Genomic DNA, 8,587 nt, shown 5'->3' with positions numbered 1-8,587 from the left:
AAAAGTGCCATAGGGACAAGTAAATGTAGTCTTCTCCTGGTCCTCTGGTGTGATGGCAATTTGATTGTACCCCGAGTACCCATCCAAAAAGTAATAGAATGCTTTGCCGGCCAATCGATCCAACATTTGGTCGATGAAAGGTAGAGGAAAGTGGTCCTTCTTCGTAGCTTTGTTGAGTTTTCTATAGTCCATACATATCCTCCATCCGGTCACAGTGCGAGTGGGTAATAGCTCATTATCCTCATTCGTAACCACCGTCGTGCCTCCTTTCTTCGGAACACATTGACAGGGCTCACCCATGAGCTATTGGAGATAGGGTAGATCACTCCAGCATCAAGCCATTTCAGAATTTCTTTCATCACCACTTGCTTCATAACAGGGTTGAGTTTTCTTTGTGGTTCAATTGAATTGCCGTGGCAATCTTCTAGCAGAATCTTGTGCATGCAGATCGTGGGACTAACGCCTTTCAAATCGGCCATAGTCCAACCAATTGCTTTCTTATGCTGCATCAAAACACTTAACAAACTTTGCTCTTGGTTAGCAGTAAGGTTAGCGGAAATAATCACCGGTAAAGTCTCATCGCTACCTAAGTAAACATATTTAAGATGCCCTGGCAAAGTCTTAAGCTCTAGATTGGGTGCATGTAATAATGAAGGCTTAGGATAAATGAATTCATCAAAATTCAGAGGTTCAAAATTCATACCTGATCTAACTTGTACTAAGCTAGATTGCTCCTCCAAAATTGGAAAGTCATCGGACTCCACTAAGCTTTCATCATCCACCCAATATTCATTTTCTGCTATCTGAATGAAGTTGTTCTGGCAAAGATGTTCAGTCTCTTCTTCAATCACTGAGTTCAATTCAGAAATGCCTTGGCATTCTTTAGTGTCATCAACATATTTGAGCGTTCTAAAAGCATTGCAGTCACACACTGATCAGCCACTCTCATGGTGAGTTCACCTTTTTCACAGTCTATCAAAATACGTCCAGTGGCTAGGAAAGGTCTTCCCTGAATGATTGGTGCCTTGGCATCAACTTCGCAGTCCAGAATTAAGAAGTCGACTGGAAACACAAACTTGTCCACCCTTACTATGACATCCTCGACTCTCCCTTCAGGTTTAACATGGGATTTGTCAGCAAGTTGTAAAATAACTGAGGTGGGTCTTGCATCTCCTATGCCAAGCTTTAAGAATATCGATTTCGGCATTAAGTTGACACTTGAACCAAGATCACATAAAGCCTTTCCAACGAAATTAGCTCCATTGAACAAGGAATAATGAAGCTGCCCGAATCATTTCTCTTTGGCGGCAACTTACTCAATGAAGAACAAAATTCTGTTGCCGTGGCAACAGTCTCTACTTTCCTCTTCTTGGTACAGATGTCCTTCAGAAATTTGGCATACATCGACATTGTTCAACAGCTTCCAAGAGAGGTATATTGATATGGAGCTGATCAAGAATGTCTACGAACTTCTTGAACTGAACTTCATCATTGTGCTTCTTCAATCTTTGCGGGAAAGGTGGGGGAGGTCTAGCTTCCTTAGCTGTAGGAATAGAATTTTCTTTTGCCTTGGCATCAGAATCTGGTACCTTGGCAGAATCCTTCTCCTTGTCCTTCTCAGAAACTCTATCATCTTGTAATTCAGCTTCAGTAGTGGGATTAGAATCATCATGCTATAGCCCACTATCCTTGACTTGTCGATTGATTTGTGTTCCACTCCTAAGAGTTAACACATTGCAGTGCTCTTTTCCAGGCCCTTTAGTGACTTCAGTATCACTTGGAAAACGTCCTTACTGACACTCTTGCAATGCCGTAGCAATCTGACCAACTTGACCTTCCAAAGCTCTCAGAGACGAGCTATGGCTTTGAAGTAAGGCGCCTTGACTATGAAGTAAAGCTCCTTGATTCTTAATTGAAGTAGAATGGTCTTGCAGCATTGTCTTCGTAGTAGATATGAATTCTTGAATTGTAGCTTCTAAGGAACTTATGCTCGTTGAAGATGAAGCTCCTTTGTTAGCATTATGCCATGGCATAGCATTTTGGTAACTTTGAGGCTCATTGTGATTCTGTTACCTAGTAGGTTGATTAGCATTGTGGGCTCCTTGATTTCCCCATGAAAAATTAGGATGCTGACGCCATCCAGCATTATAAGTGTTTGAGTAAGGATTATTGCTGCCTCGATTGTAATTACCAACAAAGTTGATGGACTCATGGTTGGTTGGGCATTCGCTCTCGTGATGATTGCCTTGGCATAACAGACATGCCAGATTAGTTGTTTTCACTTCCTTCACATCAGTGGAACATTGTAAGTTCTTCAACATATTAGTAATAGCGGAGAGTTGAGCGGACACCGAATCTTTGGCTTCTAACTCGAATGCTCCAGGTGCTCTCCTCCCACTCCCAAGTCTTGAGGAAGGAAATTGATAATCATTGTTAGCAATTCTGTCCAAGATAGCAAACGCCTCCGTAGGTGATTTGTCCAGCAATGTCCCATTTGCCAAGGCATCCAGTAACATCCTCGTGGGTGCATTGACTCCATTATAGAACATGACTACTTGAGTCCAATCATGAAAACCATGATTTGAACACTTTCGAAGCAAACTCTTGTAACGATCCCACACTCATACATGGATTCTTTGTCGCCCTGGCGAAAAGATGATATTTCATTCCTTAGCTGCGTATTCATGTTTGGTGGGTTGTACCTCAATAAGAAACTCTTGCAAAGATGTATATCACGATAACTATGATATTTCTGATATTTCTGTCCATACTTTTAAAAGTTGCTTTTAATGAGCTTTATCTTGTACATGAGTTTCCTTGCTAACTAAACAGGTTCTACAGTCTACAAATCTCCTCCCGAGAATTCTTAATTCATGAACCACACTTAGGAAACTTAAGGGATTACTTTAACAAACCAGTAGACATGGTTTTTAAACACTCATTCTCCACACGAATAAAACCATGGAGAAATTACTGAAGCAATCATACATAAAGCCAACAGTGGTCGACGCCATGTTGAATTTCAACCTAAACATCATATTACAAGACTTGTATGCAAAAGAGGATTTCAAGACTACAAGAAATCAGTCCCTACAAAGAAGAAACCTCGACTAAAATGAATGAAGACACATCACATTGATCCTGGTAAATGTTTCACAAGTTTTCCTTTAAAACACATCTAATTCTCTTTCTTTTGGATTTTCATATTAGAGGACGAATCCTTTTGAGGAGTGGGGGAATGATACATGCACTAGAGTCCATAATACATTCTTCTTTGGACTAATGTTTCTACTAGAACCTATTAGAAGAACAAAGTCTCGAAGATTCAAAGCATATCTATTCGGTAAGCATAATGTGAATGAATTATTAAACTATTCGAATATTTTTGAAGAAAGGGAGGATCATACATGAATCACAAGGCTCACATTAAAGGAAGAAGTAATAACTCTTCCAAATGATCTACTCGTCCAAGCCTTAGAAAAGAAGACCAGAACAACATCAGACTTACGATGACATTTTTAATGGGATCCTAATCTTGTTTGGCCAACATGTCTTGTGGATATAAAACCATATGTCTCTTATATTTCCAACGGTTCTTGAATCATATCAATCCGATATCGGGAACTCAAGATACATTCATTTTAGTGAAGACAGCGCATGCAGAAATTCATATACGAGATTAATACGTGATTTTGTAAATATTACGAATTTTCAATATTTATATTGATTATTTGTAATATAATTTAATATAGGATGATGCATTATCCTTTAGGATTATATTTATTATTTTATTATGAATTAAGGATGAGTTAAAATATTATTTTTAGTTATTATTATTTTATTAGGAATTAGAGTTAAGACATGTTAGTTTGTTATTATTTTATTCATTACTTATTTAAGACCTTTAAAACTCAGCCCTATATAAAGGAGGCTTCATTCAACTTTGTAAATAAGATTTCTTTGATTAATAATACAACGAGAGTTCGTTTTTGCAAGTGTTGATTGCCTTGTGCCTTCGAAGCTTCTTCTCCTTGAGTTCTTTCATGTTCTTGTGAGGGAGATTAATCTTCACACTCCAATTTGCCTTTTCATCACGACTAGGAAGCTTGGTTAGAGCCATATTATCGTGTTTACCTTTTTATTGTGACTAGGAGGGCTCGATAGGACATTATCATTCGATTTTCCACATATCCATCCACACCATCAATCATCTTTACCGTTCACCTTCATAAGGGAGATCTTTTGATTTCTTGGTTATCTTATTTTATTTTAAATGTCTTTATCTTTTGTTTATCTTGTTCTAATCTTGTTCTTACCTTGTTTCCAGCACTTAAAAGAAACTCTAAAAGGCCCTAATTGCTGCCATCACTTTCCCTATTCATCCCCATTTATTCTTCATCGAGTCTAGAGCTTTCTAGGTTTGATTCTTCAACAAGAGCAACGTTCATTAATCCGATGTTCGCGTGTTGTGAGTACTATAAAATATACGCAAATAATGTGCAAGTATACACAATCGCTCAAGTAATATAATGATGAGTGAGTATCGTCTCCGCAGGGATTGGGTGAAATTACGAAAGTCTAACCAAAGAAATACACTAAATTATCTAAGTATAGTTAGTCTTGATATATACAAATGTCACGGCAATAGATATGTGTATGCTGGTGGATGCGGATTGATGGTGTGATGGTGTAGCAAATGGAAATGCAGTGGCAATGATGGATGTTTAATGTTGAGTATGGTGAAATGTCAAGGCAATGAAAAATGGTAAAGACAGTAAATAAAAAGATAAATAAATAAAATAAGAAGAAAATAATCCTCACGTGACAAGCTTCCAATGAAATGAATGGTAAAGATTGGTCTAAGGTTGCTAAACTTATTTCTCAAGTATATTTAAGCTATCTTGTCTTTACTTACTCGACAGGGCTTTCCTAAGGTGTTCAAAAGAACCTAACAAAATAGGATGCCAAGGCTTCTGCTCTCACTCAACGATGTTGGACAGCCTACCCTATTGATAAAGACACCCTTCTTAGTCGTTGAAATCCTAACCTAGTCTCTTCCGAGATCTAAGGGATTAAGTTATAATATTCCTAGGCCGGTTCAAAGCCCCTTGAAAATACCATAACCCATTGCTTATGAGGATCTTATCTTGCATTTCTTCCGAATACTTACAAGTATTTTTAGTTTAGGATTCTTCCGAATACCTAACCTTCATCTAAGAGATGGACATTTCCATGCCTCTTACAAGCCTAGATGGTGAAGCATTCATAAGCAAAGCAAATAAAGAACCAAAATAAACTTAAATATACCATTAAAAATAAAGTTTAAACAACCATTAAATCAACCACCACCAAATAAGTTAGTTCATGGTGGGGTTTGAAATATCCAAACACAAAGTCATGAAAATATTCGTTCCAACAACCCACAAAATAATATAAAAATAGCAGCAAAAAGGGAAGTGAGAAGAAGCCTTCGACACGCCACCGGAGGTCTCCTCTCTGCCACCACAAACCACCTAGCTTGCTAGCTCCTTTCGGCGCCTAGCTTGCCACTCCTTGGAGCTTTAGCAATGGAGGAATATCCCAAGGAAGAAGAAAGGAAAAGAGAATAAAAATGTGATTTTTTTTTCTATGCGTGTGCTCTCTGTCCCTTTCTATCTCTCTCCCATGAGGTGTCATATATAATAAAAAATATCTAGGGGTAATGATGAGTTTGTTGGGTGCAAAATACCCCTCATACCCCTAGAATCACATGTTGTGCATGAACCTTATCCTCCAAGTGGCAGTGGTCCTTTGGCGGCTCTGGCAGGCGGTTACAGCAGTCCTTCACGTGCAGAGACAGCTGTCCAGTACCAGCTATCCTTATGCAGAAATATCTTTTTGTCTTTTTCTGCGCCAGAAATGCCAAGGCATTTCAATCTGCTTTAGCAACGTGTGATGCAGCAGGCATTACTTCCCAAAGAATCCTTTTTCTTGCTATTCCCTGCACACCATAGACAAACTGCACCTTTCCCTCAAACAGCACCATTAAGAAATAAAATAGCACAACCACCACAAATGCAACTATATGCAACTACATGATCCTAAAATGACTAAAATGAGCTTTTAAACAAACAATAACTTAAGTGAAAAAGGCTTTAAAAGTAGCCTTTTCAGGAAGTTAACATCCGCCACCGCTTCCCTATCAGTAAATTCATGAATAGGTATAATTGGTCCATGAGATGTAGTTAATTATCATTGGACTTAAATTAAATTTGGAATAAAGGTGGAACAATATATAAAACTCAGACTGTACGTATAAGAAATTGGTAGACTAGTCAGAATCAATATAAGTTAAGTAATTTAATCAGTAATCAATCAATCTCAGAATGTGTAAATTTTGATTAATCTCATTAGAGAATAAATGTTGGAAATATTTGGATAAGAAACTACCAAAAACATCACTATGGGGTAAAATTACGAAAATGCCCTTGTACTGAAAAAGGACCCAAATATCCCCTTATGGTGAAAATAACCTCTGGTGATCTAATGAACAAAGTACTCTGAACTCTAAAAGAACTAGAATACTTTCAAGCCTAAGTTATCCGAAGTAATGTCACTGACATAATTAAATGAAATGACAATAATACCTTTTAAGTGTAAAAAGTAATTTGCATGACAATGATAATGGAGATGACATAAGAACTTAAATCATGGTCCATCGGAATCTTGGAATCACCGATTAAACTCCTAATTTATTCAAAATGCCCCTTAAGTGTAATATGATTCGAAACACGCCCAAGCCCTGGAATAACTAATACCCTCAACTCTGAAATGAACAAATCAACCTCGTATAAAATGATTACATATTATGACCAAGTTGAATGGAATGGAAATACAGTATGTATTCGAATTTCGAAAACGATGAATTACTAAGGAAACTCCTAAGCAACCGGATAAACTTGAATATTAATTGAATGAAGTATTCCGATGACCTTGAATTAAGTGAATAACTTGGATAAGTCTGGACACACTGATGATCTTATATGTTGTACCATCCATAAGGGTTATGAATCACGAATCAAGTATGTTGACATTTCCTGATGCCGTTATATTGTAGAAATGAAATAAATACCATTTGAATATATGTTCGTCCCCTAAGACCCATTCAACGATGATTCTGAAGATGGGCAATAGACAAGAATTCTATGTATTAAAAAGTGAATACTATGGAAGTGCAATGATTAGACTGGTTGACAAGTATCATTGATGGGATTTGTACAGTTCACGTTAACTCGATATTCCGATAGATTAACACAAATCGTAGATGCCCTGAATCTTCGTTTCTTCTTTATCAGCTCAAATCACCAAGAATTCTCTAAGAACCTAATGCCCAAAATGCCTCTGATTTCCTGAATAATGGAATAACTCCTGTTATATATGAAAACACAAGTAACTCATATGCAAAGGATTTTGAATACTTTTCTGATTTCCTAGTGCCTCTAAAAAATATTTAACAGAAAAGTATTCGAATACTATATGATCCTGATAAATTACATTTGGAATAACTGATGATCTCGTCAACTAATAAACTCTTCTGATAGTGATTTTAACTTTCGACATTCTATCAGTATACTGAAAATCTATGTTTTCCCTGCCCGATAAGATTATCATGTACCTCCGAATAATATCTGGAACCTCTAGTGTGTTCCTTAACCACACATATGTTTTCTCTTATTTTGTTCTGATCTCTGATCATTGCTCTGATTTCTGATATATCTATTTATTGACTGAAATTATTTTATATTGGGCACTCTGGGATCTGGTATGAAGACTCTGGCAGGTTCACTCGCTGGTGGTAATTCCTTGTATAGGTTCAGTAACAATTGGTAATTCCTATCTCTGGCAGGTTCAGTCGCTGTTGGTAATTCCTTGAATAGGTTCAACACCGACTGGTAAATCCTTATGGACCTAAGGCGACCCTTGGGTAGGCTCTACAACCCTAAGAATCATTCTTGGGTAGGCTCTCAAGCCCCAAGGTACTCCCTTAGGTTATGCACTTCTGGGGAACTGCATATGACGTTCGGCTGGAGGGATTACTATGGTTTTGAAAAATACATTTTAAATTGCTACGGTTTTAAAAAGATTTGTACATTCTTACTGATTTTGTGGGAATACACTATACACCCTATTCTAATCTCATGAACCCAGTTATTCAAACATTTCCTCTAAACTGAAAGCTTGTTGTGTTGTACTATCTGAGATATCAGTGGGACCTCAGCTCAACATAAATGTGTGTAGATGTCTAAATCAATAAGGAATCATATGCTTATCTGTTATTTGTATGTCATTCAACATCTTTTGGTAGTATTGTATTATTGTGCTTTCCAAAGCTCACTCTCTTACTCACCTTTTCAGGTTAAAGGATCAAACCTATGCAACTATCGATTTCAGTAAAGGAGTTCCACCGACGTTGCTTGCGGAGTACGGTGCATGTGTTTAGGGGGCATGTAGGTTGTATTTTGTTTTTATATCCGAGTCTGAAGTTTGTTTTATTTTTGAATATTGTAAAATTTTACTGTTGTGTTTATAAATTGTTTTATGAGTTTAT

Source organism: Hibiscus syriacus, unplaced genomic scaffold (assembly GCF_006381635.1).
Source record: "Hibiscus syriacus cultivar Baekdansim isolate YM2019G1 unplaced genomic scaffold, ASM638163v2 tig00110307_pilon, whole genome shotgun sequence".
NCBI classification, from domain to species: Eukaryota; Viridiplantae; Streptophyta; class Magnoliopsida; order Malvales; family Malvaceae; genus Hibiscus; species Hibiscus syriacus.
Note: the sequence above shows the minus strand (reverse complement) of the source record.